General features: G+C 45.0%; 1 long non-coding RNA gene across 2 annotated transcripts in view; it reads left to right on the top strand.

Moving 5' to 3' along the window:
* The window catches only part of LOC137648755 (uncharacterized), a 52,139-nt gene that overhangs the window by 15,976 nt on the left and 20,020 nt on the right, over nt 1-16,143 (top strand). Inside the window, exon 2 of one of the 2 annotated variants that reach the window (XR_011045695.1) lies at nt 11,091-11,187. This is a non-coding gene — a long non-coding RNA (uncharacterized lncRNA). Of the gene's footprint in view, nt 1-11,024; nt 11,188-16,143 lie in introns of both variants that reach the window. The other variant, XR_011045694.1, reaches the window with a different exon arrangement.

The following is a 16,143-nucleotide window of genomic DNA, read 5'->3' as shown; positions in this document are numbered from 1 at the left end:
ACGGCTTCTGTATTAGGCAAAGGAGTTACTACCTCCCCTCAACCTTAGTTTTGTTTACTTGTACATAGGTTGGTGTATTTTTTATTGGTTGTCTGAGGACTTCGACTTGTGTACAGTCACCTCAGTCTAGTTAGATAATTTTTATCTACTTTGCAAATGTTAGGTGGTTGGTTTGGTAAAGTTGCAGTTTTTTATTTTGGGCAATAGGTAGTCCTGAAGTCTAGTCAGATTGTTGGTCTCACCCCGTTGACAGACTCGATTGAGTGTTTTCAGCTCTGCAGGTCACATCCTGGCTGACACTCCTAAGGGAAAGCGACTCAAGAGGCAGGAACCTTTGAAGTCAGCTACCTTAGCAGGTAAGGAATCAAGGTGTTTATTTATCCTACAACTTTTTTGGTTGTTTCCCCAACGATGTTACTGTCTATCACCCTCCTCCAAGTGTGTTAATCAGCTATGTATATATAACTGCCAGGTAAGTTCTATTCATAAAAATGGAGTTTTTATGATAAAACAAAGTTTTATGAATACTTACCTGGCAGTTATATATACATTCGAAGGCCCACCCACCTCCCCTCAGGAGATAGGTCGGGCATAGATGAACTGAAGAACAGAAAACGTGAATGATTCCTCCTACCACCCTTTAACGGGTGTTACCACCCAACCACCACAAGGCGGTTGCCTAGTTTTAGAAAAATTCTGCTGAAATAGAGATAATTAGCTATGTATATATAACTGCCAGGTAAGTATTCATAAAACTTTGTTTTACCATAAAAAAGGGATTTTGACGAAGGAAAAATCTATTTCTGGGCGAGAGACCTGTGCCGCCCAGTGAAATGCTCCTTAAGCACCATTTCAAAGGAATATAACTGCTAATATTACCAGAGAAAAAATGTAAAGGAATGCTAGGTTGAACTAGCTCGCTCACCTAATGGTGTCGGTATAGACTGGGGCGAAATACCAGAGGTCTCGTACCATTTAGACTTCTCCTCTTCGAAATCCCCCAATAGTGAGGTGCCGTTCAACCTCCCCTGCCTCGCAGACCAGTACTACTAACTCAACCCACGCTTGCCCATCACTCCTTACAGCACCCTTAAGTTTGGGGTCTGAACAGGGGGGGGAGCAAATAGGGTGGGTTCACTGGGCGGCACAGGTCTCTCGCCCAGAAATAGATTTTTCCTTCGTCAAAATCCCTTTTCTGGGCTCAATCCCTGTGCCGCGCAGTGAAATAGTACCAGAGAAAACGAACCCAAACTTATTAACTATACGGGAACGAATAAAAATCAACATAACGAACAGTGGTTTAATCAAAAGTTAACGTAGAAGACGGACGTCTTTAATAACATCAGCATGATAAGGTATAATATCCCAGGAAGGGAAGACAAAAGAACATTAACTTAAAACAAAACCAATTAAGGTCAAACACTGGAACAAATTACATACACTTGAACACTAAAGAAATACAGTTTGTATGGAAGAATAAATTGAACAATGATAATAAAATGGCAATGTTACGAACTAGGAACACCCATGGGTGTGATACAACAAACCGAACTCAGGTAGGAACTGTAAGTGAGGCAGGTAAGAGGAAGAAGGTGGAAGATATAGGATTCAGGGATTAGTTAGAAGGAATTTGTCCGGGGGATACCACGCTCCCTGCAGCTACGGTAGCGAGTTGAAGGGCCTCTAATTGTTTAAGATAGTGCCGCTTGAACACTGAGGGGGATTTCCATCCGGTATATTTAGAGATATCTGTAAAGTTCATATGATGGAAAAAATTTATTGAGGTCGCTACCGCCCGAATGTCGTGGACGTGAGGAAAAGACTCTGGATTGGCCTGTTTAATAAAATACAAGATCTGTTGTCTGATCCCTTTCAAAGTTATAGTCCCTCCCCGCTCCCTGATGAACAAGGGTCCCGAGGACTTATAGGAAGTCCTTGATAGAAAGGACTTTAGAGTGGTAACCGGGCATAGGGAAGGATCCTGAAGGAGAGGGATGATTTTCCAGGAGGACCATCTATTCTGAGGGTCTTCATTTTTGGCCAAAAAGACCTTGTCTGGGGAGAGGAGGACCTCTCCTGACGGAAGGAACTCTATGTGGCCTGGATCCTTTGATAAGGCAGCTAATTCCGGAATCCTGGCGCCAGATGCCAAACTCACGAGAAAGAGAGTTTTCCTGAGTAGAGGGATATACTCACATGAATCGTTGACGGTTTCTGACGCTAGTTTAAGAACATCATTGAGAAACCAGGAAATCGGGCTAGGACGAGAAGATGGTCTCAGTCTGGCACAGGCTCTTGGGATCGAAGCTAGCAATGAATCTGTTAGATCTATATTAAAGCCGATTAGAAAAATCTTCTTCAAGGCAGACTTGATGGTAGTAATAGTGTTGGCTGCTAAGCCCGACTCAAACAAGGTTCTGAAAAAGGTTACCGTTAGGTTTAGTGTCATAAAGTCAGTACTAGAATCTTTCAAAAACTTAGCTAGTTTTTTGACCGCTGAGTCATATTGACGAAGAGTGGTCTCTCTTGTCAGATTCTAAAAATAAAGTATTCTGGGGGTCTATGTTAGCCCCTTTGTGTGCCGCAAACTTCATGAAGTCCATAAAGTTAGGGTGGTCTGAATGTTTGAGGAAGCGAACACAGTGCACGTTTGTACTATCTGGGCCAAAGTCGGGTTGGGAATCTGGTGAGGGTGGAGATTCAGCTCCAGTAAAAGAGGAAACCAATTGCTCTTGGGCCAATTGGGGGCCACCAGGGCTACTTGACCTTTGAAGGTTCGAAGTTTGTCCAGCACTTTCATCAGTAGGTTCACCGGTGGGAAAAGGTAAATCCTTTCCCAGGCGTTCCAGTCGAGAGACATGGCATCCGTGGCGTAAGCCCGAGGGTCCAGGTTGGGGGCCACATAACATTTCAGCTTGTGGTTGGATTCCGTCGCGAAGAGGTCTACCTGGAGATCCGGCACTTGGAAGAGGATCCATTGAAAGGATTTGCGATCTAGTGACCATTCTGACTCCAACGGTACCGTCCTGGAGAGTGCGTCTGCCACAACGTTCCGAACTCCAGCCAGATGAACGGCGGATAGGTGCCATTGGTTTGAGGCCGCCAGGGAGAAGATTGCCACCATCACGTGATTGATGGGACCTGACTTGGAGCCCCCTCTGTTTAGACAACGGACTATGACTTCGTTGTCGAGGACTATCCTCAGATGTTGTTTCTTGGCCGGGGAAAGACGTTTCAAGGTTAGTAAGACAGCCATGGCCTCTAGGACGTTTATGTGAAATTGCTGGAACATTGTGGACCAAAGGCCCTGAACTTTCCTGTGTTGGGAGTAGCCTCCCCAACCTGATAGGGAGGCATCCGTGTGGATGACTATCCTTGGAGGGGGGTACTGCAACGGAACCGATTTTGATAGGCTCTTGGCGGTTGTCCATGGGAGAAGCCTCTTCCGAAGAATGGGAGGAAGGCGTGTCTTCTTGTCCCGACGTTTGGTGTTCGCTCTGGAGCGCCAAACTCGGTTGATGTCTTTCAGTTTCGCTTTCAGAAGGAGGTCCGTCGCTGAAGCGAATTGTAGGGACCCTAGAATCCTCTCCTGGTTCCTTCTGGAAGTTACCTTTTCCCCGAGAAAGCGTTTGGTATTTTTCGCAATCTCTATCCTCTTGGACCTGGGGAGACATAGAGTGTGAGAACGTAGGTCCCACCGTAATCCCAGCCACTGAAATTTGGTCTTTGGTGTCAGACGAGACTTTCCGAAGTTTATCTGGAATCCCAGAAACTGAAGATATTGGATCACCTTGTTTGTTGCCTTGAGACAATCCTCGACGTTGTCTGACCAGATTAGCCAATCGTCCAGGTATGCGACGACTTGGATTCCGTGGGATCGGAGTTCCTGAATGACCGATTCCGCCAGTTTCGTGAAGATTCTGGGCGCGATGTTGAGCCCGAAAGGCATCACTTTGAACGTGTAAGCCTTGTCGTCCAGTCTGAATCCTAGGAATGGGCGGAAGTGTCTCGCTATTGGAACGTGATAGTAAGCATCGGTAAGATCGATGGAGGTGGTGACGGCCCCACGGGGAAGCAAGGTTCGCACCTGCGAGACGGTAAGCATGTGAAACCTGTCGCATTGAATGGACAAGTTTAGTCGAGACAGATCGAGGATGACCCTTCGGCTGTCGGAGTCTTTCTTCGGAACGCTGAATAAGCGACCTTGAAACTTCAGATATTTCGTTTCCTTGATCGCGTTCTTGCGAAGAAGATCTTGGGTAAACAAAAGTAGGTCCGGTGTCGAGGGTTGATGGAATCTGTTCGGTGGAGGAGGCCCTTCTATCCAACTCCACCCCAGGCCCTTGGAGATTATGCTGAAGGCCCAAGGACTGAATTTCCAGCGACTCCGGAACACATAAAGTCTCCCTCCTACCTGAAGACCGTCAGTAGTTGGAGGTTTTACCGCCTCGGCCACCACGTGACCCTTTTCCACGGGAGAAATATCTCCCTTTGCTTCTGTTCTGAAAAGAACCCCTCGAACCGGGGCCCCTGCCTCGTTGGTATCCTTGGGAGGAAAACCGGGACTCATAGACCGGGTTATAAACAGGAGAGGTAAACGAGTTCGAAGCCACTTGGTTTTCAGGGACGAGGACATACTTCACTTGGGGCTGAGACTTGGAGGTGGAGGGTTGGATGCCCTGAGAGACCGGGGCCGACTGGACTACTTGAATAGGTTGGCGGAATTGGGTAGAGCTATAAGGGCGTAGCCTTTTTCTGCCCCGGGAGTGAATGCTCGATTGTTCGAACTTCCGTTTGGGAGTGAGACCCCAACGGACTTTGAGGCTCTGGTTCACTCTGGCAGCTTCGCTCAATACCGAGTTGACCATGTCCTCCGGGAAAAGGTCCGGACCCCAAGCAGAGGCTTTAATGAGCTTATTTGGCTCATGGCGGATAGTGGCTTCAGATAAGACATGCTTACGGCAACGTCTTTTGGCCACCAAGAAGTCGTAGCAGTCTGCTAACAAAGATTGCAGGGTGGCTTTAGTCATAACTTTAAAAGAATGTTCCTCGTCATAAGTAAGAGAAAACATCTCCGCCATAGTCGAGATGTTGAGGCTCCGGCTAAACCTAGACCGGGACTCGAACTCGAGTCGGATTAAGGTTTCAGGTAGTCTTGGGAGGCGTTCACTGAATTGCGTCGATGCACAGTCCGCGGATAGCTTACCAGAAGTGAATGTCGATTGAATGTTAAGCCAACATTCATTATCTGATGGGAACAGCAGAGATGTAGGATCTGTCTCCCGGAGTTGTGGCAAAGGCTTATCTTCGGTCACTGCCTGAAGGGCTAATTCAACCATTTTGGTGACGCAAGGAGTGGGGGTCTGTTCGTCCACAAGAAACATGGTGTAAGTACTCTTGTGGGGGGTCAGCATGGTGTTTGTACAACCCCACTCATTTAAGGTTCGAACCCAAACAGACTGAGCCTGTTCCTTCGGAAAGATAACGGTCTCTTTAGGGACCTTATCTAGTCGGACAAGAGCCTCTTCCGTAAGCCGGGCGAAGCCGGGGAAAGGAAATTGAAGACCGGGAGGGAAGAACTCAAAATCTTCAATGGGCCTGGTCCCAAAACCCTCGATGGTCAACATTCCGTTCGTGAAAGGACAGTGGAGCGCCATTTTCCACGGGTTGTTCTTCGTGAAGGGTGGAAGTTTTGAGGCGTCCGGGATGAGGAACTGCTGTTGTTGAGGCAGTCCACTTTCCAGGGTATCTAGTCTTCTGGTGACGGCAGAAAGTATAGAACTAATCTGCTCTGTAACGACCCTCGACAACATATTCGTGAGGGCCTCCGGGTCGAGGTTGGTTGTGGTAATTAAGGGGGATGACTGCACTCCCGGGTCCTGAGACATAGGGGCAGTGCTAGTCGAGTCACTAGGAGCTCCGGGGAGGGGAGCCTTCTTGGGCTTCGATGATCCAGGTAGTGTAGGATTCTGACGAGTCCTCACTAAAGGTCTTTTCTGAGATTTGACCTTGGCAGGAACCGAGAGCGATCTCGGGGAGGATTCGTGGTTCCCTTCAAAACCAAGAAAGGAAGAATTATTAGAAGTTGGAGAAAAAGAGGGGCTAAGAAGAGAGGTCTTAGCGCCAGACCCACCTGCCTCACTTACAACCTTACCTGTGTCAGGTTCGTCAAAAACCATGGGCTCTATGTCTAAGGTCAGAGCCGTAACATTGTCTTCAATGGGGTCCGGGTCGTCAGGGATGTCTGTATCCTGGACGAGATTGAGTTCTACGGTTTCCGCAATGTCAGCAATTATAGGAGCCGCCACTTGCCTAGGCACTGCTGCCGAAGATTTTGCGTTCGGGTAGATAAGTCTACAATAATCTTCTGAGAGGACGTAGGGCTTCCTGGCCTTTACGTTACGGGCGAAGCCGCCTACCCACAATTTCAAAGTGGCTCTTGCTGAAGTTTTAACAGCCTGGGAACTCTGAAAGAACGGGGATAAGGTTAGCAAACCCGAGGGACAAAATGATAAATGAACCCGAAGATTCATAACAGAAGTCAATGATTATCTATCATATTGATGTCGCCCAGTGAAGGGAAGTAAATACAAAAATGACTGAAAGAGGCTCACCGAATCTGAAGCGAGGGTGGAGATAAGGTCATAACAGATAAGGCAGTTGTCAGGGTGCCATACCACAATATCGTCCATCTGGATCCCACAGTCCGCGTGGGACCAACAGACAGCATGGCCGCAAGGCTGGTGAAGGACGGCCGCGCAGGCTGTCATCCGGCAACGGACCACCTGTAAAAGGAATAGTCCATGAGCATCTACTAGTTTCTCTATAAGGGGTCCTGGAGGGTCCGGGACCTGCCAGTTAATAAAATAAATGTATAGCCTTAGACTAAACATGCAGAGAACTGAGACTATTCCAATAGCAATCCGGCAGAGCCGGGTATGAAAAAGGATGCAAAAAACAGTGATGAATATATAATCATAACTAGTTCCGGGGCCCCCGTGGCCGGGGAACAGGGTTGGTAAGTAAACTTAAAGTAAACTTAAAGTAACTTAAAGTAAACTTAAAGTACCCAAGATACATCCTTAAAGTACATAAATAGAAAACGCCAATTATGATCTAAAACTAATGTCTGTAATGAATAGGGCTCCCGGAGGGAGGATATTAATCAAAACCGTGTCAGTGTCAACCGATCATGTAGTTAAGAGCTCGGCGGCTCCGATGTCTGATGACGGGAGGGTATGACGGGAGGGTACAACGGGAGAGCGCGGGGGGAGCCAGTGGAACCCCCCTACCTTACCTGAGGTACCGGGACAAAGGTAATGATTCATGTAGAATATAAAATAATGATATGGGATATAATAAGTCCTATACGGACGATAATAGCATGAGGTACCGTAGGGGAGGACACTCCTAATATAAGTGCTCATTCTAACAACCGTAGTCAAAAGCAAGGTTACACCAAGGTGCAGTTATACCGACTAATCACGTGTGATAGTCCCCGGTGGTCCCGGCCTTCCCCCTCCCCGACCGATGGCGACGGGAGGGGGGAGACGAAACCGCCCGGTATGAATGAATGAGACTAAGTCATACCCCGTTGGTATACTCAGTCCTCAATATGTCGGAACGTTGATGGAAGACTGAGGTACAAGCATACTTGACCCGTAAATCATAACCAACAACCATCGAGTGAGAGGAAGGGTGTACACTGAAGGGGGGGGGGGAATGGAATAACCTCCCCAACTTGTTGGGGGGGGTGTGATGGTACAGGGAAATCGCCAGTGCGCAGTGGTAGACAGGGCTACCAACTGGAGATCCCCTAATCATGACATGAAAATCCCAAAAATATGATCATAACGGAGTAAGCAATAAATATAATATCAATGCACAAATACATAAAAATAATTAATGAATTAAAAGCGAAATCACGTAAGTAAGGTTAGGCATGCAGAAAAAATATGGCGAGAGAGGGACTCGGGCGAGTGGTAAGGGAGGAGCATGACGCCATCAGCAGATGGAAAGCAGGGGTACCAACCTAGTTACTGAAGCGGTAGATCGAACAGTAAAAACAACAAAATACGCGAGAGTCCCACTCGAACCAAACGTAAAACAAGGTGGAGCGTAATAAAACAAAAGGTTTTACTAATAATAAGTGAGATGGTCGAAATTAAAGCTCCTAGAACTAGCGAAACAATCTCAATGGTGACGCTACCCACCAACATGCACGAATGCAGGCATACCAACATAACCTACTCCTGATGAAACGCTAACACCGATATCATAGGATAACATAAAGTAAATGCTATATGAAAGCATAAAGTCGGTGTACTAAATGAATATTGCTATATGAAAGCATAAAGTCGGTGTACTAAATGAATATAAGGAAAAAACTCCTAAAGGATCGAACGAATATAAAAGACGGACGAACTAACGAGACAAAGGGCAGAGGCGAAAGAAAGAACGGGGACGCCGCTCATATATAAACACTTCTCAATAATAAAAACAAAGATGACACTGCCCAATCTCGTTAAAAACTCATGGATAAGGTACTTAACTTCGATGGGGTATCTTGGGAATCGGCCATCGAGAGAAAGTTGATGATAAATCCAATGAAACACACGAAATAAAAAACTTGGACTTATATCAAACAGGTGCTTGAAAGGAGTGATGGGCAAGCGTGGGTTGAGTTAGTAGTACTGGTCTGCGAGGCAGGGGAGGTTGAACGGCACCTCACTATTGGGGGATTTCGAAAAGGAGAAGTCTAAATGGTACGAGACCTCTGGTATTTCGCCCCAGTCTATACCGACACCATTAGGTGAGCGAGCTAGTTCAACCTAGCATTCCTTTACATTTTTTCTCTGGTAATATTAGCAGTTATATTCCTTTGAAATGGTGCTTAAGGAGCATTTCACTGCGCGGCACAGGGATTGAGCCCAGAAACTCCATTTTTTATAGCATTTTTTGCAAGGACGTACCGGTACGGGATGGCTTTTGTGAAACGTACCAGTACGTCCTTTGGGGGTAAAAGGGTTAAGAGAAAAGGATGTACTCTAGGGGGTCTCTTCTCCTACGCCTGATGTTATGATGTCCACCACAAGGTCAAAATTGTAGGGACTAAGAGCTATTCCACACCCGCAACTTTTCTGTACTTCCCACGCTCTTATATTTAAGGTTGCCTTTATATACTCATCTTGTACTGCTTTAACATACTTTTCAGAAATTGCCTTCTCTCTCATTTATCTCCATACTTCTTGCCTTAGTGCCTGGTCATTTACTTTTTCCAAATCAAATAATATCAAGTGTAGTCCTTTCTGGTCTCTTCTGCTTCTCCTGTGTATGTCTCAATGCAGAAAAAAAATTGCATCTACTGTATCCATCCCTAGCAATAACTTAACCCTTTTACCCCCGGGATATTTTGAAATTTCCAACCCTTAACCCCTAAGGGGTTATTTTTTTCCCAGCACATTTTGCAGTATATATTTTTTAAATTGCTCTAACAGCCTTAATATTTGTCATAGAGAGGTCAGGTTGGTCTCATTCTCTTGGAAAATGCCTGAATTTTTTCAAAAAATTATCAAAAATATGAAGAAAAAAATTTTTATAGCATTTTTTTTGCAAGGACGTACCGGTACGTCCATGGGGGTAAAGGGATGGGTTTTGTGAAACGTACCAGTACGTCCTTTGGGGTTAAAAGGGTTAAGTTGACCCTTACTAATTGGAGTTTACTTCATTATTTCTTCCATAATTATTTCAATAAATCATTATCGTGTAGAATTATCAGGTTTATTCATTGTTATTTAGAGTAGTCATGTAAACTTTGATACAGTATTTGATTTTACACAAATACAAACTCTTTGATAGGAATATGCTTCCAGTGAAACTGGATTTGGATATAAAAAACTTTAATGAAGTGACTAGTTCCAGGTGGCAAGGAAGCCCACCCACCTGACAAGACACTGAGCTCTCTGTTTTCAGCCGCCGATTATGCATACCTAAGACCAACTCTCTCAGCTGACTGCTTTAACATACATACATACATATACCAAAGGCACTTCCCCCAATTTTGGGGGGTAGCCGACATCAACAATGAAACAAAACAAAAAGGGGACCTCTACTCTCTATGTTCCTTCAGCCTAACCAGGGACTCAACCGAGTTCAGCTGGTACTGCTAGGGTGCCACAGCCCAACCTCCCACATTATCCACCACAGATGAAGCTTCATAATGCTGACTCCCCTACTGCTGCTACCTCCGCGGTCATCTAAGGCATCGGAGGCAGCAGCAGGGCCTACCGGAACTGCGTCACAATCGCTCTCCATTCATCCCTATTTCTAGCACGCTCTCTTGCCTCGCTCACATCTATCCTCCTATCACCCAGAGCTTCCTTCACTCCATCCATCCACCCAAATTTTAATATTATAGATAATTAGTTGGTAGATCGTAATGTACAAGGGCTGTAAAGAAGAAGAAAGTCTTTGAAGTTTCCCCAATAGCTGCAGCTGACTAAGAGTTATCAGTGCATTCTGTCAAATCTACATTCTTGTTCCCGTTACAGATTTACTTTAGCACAAAAGCTGTTCCACTTTTCTTCATATCCTTATAGGAGTTTCTGAGCAACCTGCCCTTTTACTTTCAAAGATGAAATTCTGATTCTTGCTTTCAAAAAGCACTGTATGAAAGTAAACTAAAATGTTTAATAAGAATTTTTCCCTTTTTCCCCCCAACAAAGAAATGCTAATCTAATTTATTTTTATGAAGGAGAACTTACGACATTCATAATGTCTGTTATATACTTGAACAATTAGCTTATAGTTAAGCAATTCGTAAATTCCCTAAGAAGATTGTGAGATGTCGTGTAGTGTAGAGATAAACTATCATAACATTAATGCTTTCTTTTGTGAAATAGGCTCTCACTTTAAGGTTTTTATCAGATTATAAAAAGAGCGTAATTTAATATTTTCAGATGTTGATGGCTGTTTACATTCAGTTTACAATTTTAGATTATAAATAGTGAAATTTTCTCTTCCAGGTGTGTATAGCGGTTTACATGCAAATTGCTATGGCGAATAAGACATTTAAATTGCGTTACTTTCAGCTGAAGGAAATAGGACAAGTGGAGGAATTTCCGAAGTTGAACTCGAGGTGAAAGTCGAGCCTAACGGGAATGGATTTTAAAACTCATGAAAATTAAGGTGAGTTGAAACGCAAGTAATTTTCTAAACACTAACATCAGTTCGGGTAAAAAAAAAAAAAAAAGAGTAGAATGGAGGGGCGCTCAGTAGAGCACAGACCTCCGCCATGGCAGCTTATTTCTTGACCTTTATCTTAACCTTTAACATTTACCTTAACCGTTAACCTTGGACGTAGGACTTTCAAAATTGAATCACTTCTCTATGAGTTGCCAGAGAGTTGTTCACAAGCAAACATGAACAATTAAAATTTAATATTTTAAAAACAGTAACATCAAAGCAGATATTTCATAAACTTTAAAAACTTGTGTCAGCCTGATATCTGATATTGAAGATTTATTTTGTTCCGTAACCGAAATACAAACCACGCTATTTACATTGGGTTTACCTTTTAGCGCAGCTGAAATGGCGAGCCATTAGAATTTAACGAGGGTGTATTACCCCCGCGCTAGTTAGCGGGTGGGTAGGGGAGTGGTAGCTAGCTACCCCTTCCCCCCCTCACACACCAGTGAAGCTCACTTTCACTTTTGGCTCGGACTGGGATAGACGTCTCTGTCTTTGTCCTCGCTTGGCAGCCATTGTTTGTTTTGTCTTTACTTAATCACTTACTTTTCTTTTACTCAATATATATGTAAACAGTTTTTCATGTTTGTATATATATTTGAGTACATGTATAGAAATTAGTAATTTTCAATATTTAACTTAGCCGGTGATTATAGTAGCTGCAACTCTGTTGCTCGACAGAAAAACTCTACGTAAAAATTCGCCAGCGATCGCTACACAGGTAGGGGGTGTACTCAACAGCGCCATCTGTCGTTCAGATACCCATTACTCATTGTAAACAAAGAACTCAATTTTCTCTCTGTCGGGCTACCGGCAAGACCTACTAATTCGCTGTTGCTAACTGGATTTGTTTTCACAACTATTTGGTGAAGTACACTATTCTAGTTTTGAGCTTTCGCTATGCAGGTGTTTTATCTTCATCTTAAAACTTGAACTCGTTTTGGATAGATTTAATTATGGTGACAAAGAGAGTATGGACTTTCTTTCACTTTTAAATGGCCGACCCTTCCCTGAGACGGAAGTGTGTTTAGGCTTTTAGTAATTATCTTATCACGTTATAGATTTTCCTATATATATTTTATATCTCTCCGCCTTTATTAGGCCTCTTCGATTAACTTTCCATTTTTTATAAACATATAAAAATAAATTTTAATGCTTTGTTTATATAGACCTTTCCTGAGAGTAGGCGGTCCTAACTTGGAAACCGAAGTTAATCAACGTTGAGCCCTTTATATCGTCTTTAGCTGAGCTAAGGATTTAAAACTTTTTAAATGTAATTTTTTATGAAAGAATTTCTTTGATAGTCTTCGTACTGTTTTCAAAGATGAACTAACGTTTAGTTTTTTATGCTACGCAGTTGTTGACGTTCAGGACGTTCAACATGCGCTCTATCGTTACGATAGAGAGAGAGTGTATCACGGTTTCACTTTGCAGTAAGAGTAAATCGATTCTGACGTTTTGTTCATTCTTTCTTAGCTTAAATGTTTTAAATTCTAATTTAAAGGAACTTTTTATTTGAAAAACCTTTCAGTTTTTTCCTTTAGTCAAATAGCATGTTTTTTTGACGATATATAATTGGGCTCTTCTCTTAGGTGCGAAATCAAGAGAGAAAGAGAGGGAGAGATAGAGACGGAGGGAGAGAGAGGAGAGAAAACGTTCCGTTCAAGCGGGTAACGTTGTTCTCGTGTTACTCACGTCCCTAGTCGCTGTACGGGGAGGAAGGATAAAACGTTTTTAGGTTTTTATTCTCGTCCCCAGGCTATGTGCGGTGAGAGATTGAAAACGTAGTTATATGAACTAGTGTTTAGTCTCTTTCCCAGCCACTGATTTTTCTTTTTATCTTAAAATATGTTTTCTGTTTTTTGCTGGTATTGTGAGCTTGCATTATACGACTAATTTCGCAATTACTACCTTTTAATGAAGGGTAGAATTGCGTGTTTCAGGTAGAAATAAGTGCAAAACAGAAAATCGAAGTGATAAAGTGATATGCGCAAAGTGTTACAGTGTTGCGTCCGAGGCGCAAAGTGTTACAGTGTTGCGTCCGAGGGTTCGTCTGTTCGTGCCTGTCGTTCACCTAGTCCGGGACCTCTTACAAGCTCCCAAGCCCAGGGGAGAAGTAATGTCAAACGACTTATGGGTTCGAGAGGCCTTGACCAACGAACAGACGTTTTCCCTCTATGGTATCGGGTGTATCTTACCAAGATCTCCCCTACCATAAGACGAGAGAGACGTTGTTTCTCCTCGCCATCCGTAGGCTTTTCGCATAAGAAACCTGTCACAAGGTTTCGGAGCCCTTAAGCGAAAGTCAGTCCTTTCAGGACAGGTCCAGCGTCCTGGTTACAGCCATTAGGACAGCTCTGACCCTATGCAGTCATCGGATAACTGCTCGCCGCCTAACAAAAGCGTAACACAGACTCCGAGAGTCTTTTTTTGTAGGCAAAGTGTTGCGGTCACAGACGTTACCCTCGTCTATTACCACAACCATTTCCGTTGATCCTTAAGGGGTTGTATGGCAAAACATGCAGTATATGCTTGCCTCCCTTATGGAAGACTATTCTGCCGATTAGTCCGTTGAGTCTAGCCGTTTATCTCATCGATATCCTGGCTTTCAGCCAACCTAACGTTCCTTTGTGCTTACTGTTGACGTTGGCGTAGCTTAGTCACGTCAGTCAGGTTGTTTAGAACCACACTCGATGCGGTCTCGTGTGGTTTTTCAGCCGCATTTGGACGTTAGGCCACTGGCTGATGCTCCTGTTGACGTTCAAGACGTTCACTAACAATCGGAGTTGACTTGTTTTGACGCTGTGCGTCAACCTCCGCATTCTAGAGTTGTTTTGACTGCTCAGTCTAGGCAGTCAAAGCAGTCTCGAGTGGACGCTGTGCGTCCTCACGCACCTGTTGTGGTTGACAGTTCAGTTGTTGATAGTTCACAGACTGTCAAGCAGTTACATGACGTTGCGTTCTGGTCCGCTACTAATGCACCAGTAAGAGACTCAGCTTTTATCGGACAAGGTTCCTGTAGATGAGGAAGTTGCTGTTCTCCCTCCTACTGATATTCCCTTGAGGACTCTGTCAGATGGAGAGGAGCCTAAAGCTGCTTAGCCTCCTATGGACTTTAATTAAATCATGATGATTTTTTTTAAGGATCTTCGTCCGGATCTTTTTGTAACTGCTGCTCCTCGTTCGCCTAAACGTCAGAGCTTACACTAGGCCTAGCTACTTCGAAGCCGTTGTTTTTAAGCTAGTGCTCTCTCGCTCTCCTAGAGAGCGTTACGTTGGATAGGCGACTGGTTTTCACCAGGAGGAGTTTGGGGGATACAGCCTTTGCTTTCCCTTCTTTTAAACTGGTTTATAGAGCGAGAGTCTGATATGACACGAGAGAAGTTCTCGGCTTGGGAGTTCATGCCTCTGCCCAGATAGACTTCTCAATTCTGGTAGACTCTCCCTGGCGCCTAGCCAGGAGACACTCCAAGTTGTTTACAGGTCAACTTCACAGCTGTTGTCGAGCCTTTGAAGTTTTGCTGTACTATTATGTCACGCATAACAAGGCTTTCAGGGATGGTAAACGGTTCCGCCTCAGTCGCTAACCCCGTCTGTTGCCACACCTGCTCCCGTAGACCCTAAATGGGCTTTGTTGCAAGACATGCAGTCCAAGCTTGCGTCCTTGATAGAGGACTTAAATGCGGAGAAGAACCTTCTGGCCAACAACCTTCCAACCGGTCGGTTGTGCGCCCTGTTGACGCTGAGGTAACCTACTCGCGTCTGCCAGTTGAGGTGGTTACTCCACCGATGCGACCCAGTGTGGGTTGCCACCCGCACGTTGACATTAAGCGACGCTCGGAGGTGGTTTTTGACGTTCAGGACGTTCAACAACCAGCAGAGGTGACTTGTTGTGACGCAGTGCATCAACCTCAGCAACCCGGTAGGGTGTTGACTGCACAACCCAGACGGTCTAGACAGTTTCGGGTTGACGCTGTACTTCCTCGCGCACCCATGGTTGTTGACAGTTCACAGACTGTGCAGCAGTTCCATGATATTGCGTCCGGCTCCGTCACGCATCCACCAGTGCGACCGGATTCAGCGAGTCAGACGTTGCCCACTCCGTTGCCGTTTCCTCATCAGTTTCGGATGAGGAACCCTCTGATGAGGACGTTGCTGAACAAGACGATCAGCCCCCAGCCCTGCTATCCATCCAGAAGATGCTGAAGAAGGAACGCTGCTCAGTCAGGCTGTGGATGAGTCTGGTAGGGACGCTGTCATCCGTGGATCAATTTGTGTCACTAGGAAGACTACACCTCCGTCCTCTTCTATACCATCTAGCTTTTCACTGGAAAAAGGACAAGACGCTAGAAGCGGTCTCGATCCCGGTTTCCGAAAGATGAAGTCTTGTCTGACTTGGTGAAAGGACTATATCAACCTAAGAGAGGGTCTTCCCCTGACTATTCAGGCTCCCAACCACGTTCTCTTCTAGGACGCATCGGACGTAGGCTGGGGTGCGACATTAGACGGTCGGGAATGCTCGGGATTATGGAATTCGAGTCAAAGGACAATGCATTTCAACTGCAAGGAGCTACTGGCAGTACGTCTGGCCTGGAAAAGCTTCAGGTCTCTCCTTCAAGGCAAAGGGATGGAGGTGAACACGGACAACACCACGGCTTTGGCGTACATCTCCAAGCAAGGAGGGACCTACTCTCTAACGTTGTACGAGATCGCAAGGGACCTCCTCACCTGGTCAAAAGGTCTAGACATATCACTAGTAACGAGGTTCATCCAAGGCAACTTGAATGTCATGGCAGATTGTCTCAGTCGGAAGGGACAAATAATTCCAACAGAATGGACCCTCCACAAGGATGTATGCAAGAGACTTTGGGCCACCTGGGGCCAGCCAACCATAGA

Source organism: Palaemon carinicauda, chromosome 10 (assembly GCF_036898095.1).
Source record: "Palaemon carinicauda isolate YSFRI2023 chromosome 10, ASM3689809v2, whole genome shotgun sequence".
NCBI lineage: Eukaryota > Metazoa > Arthropoda > Malacostraca > Decapoda > Palaemonidae > Palaemon > Palaemon carinicauda.
This window is presented reverse-complemented; position numbering and strand designations above follow the sequence as displayed.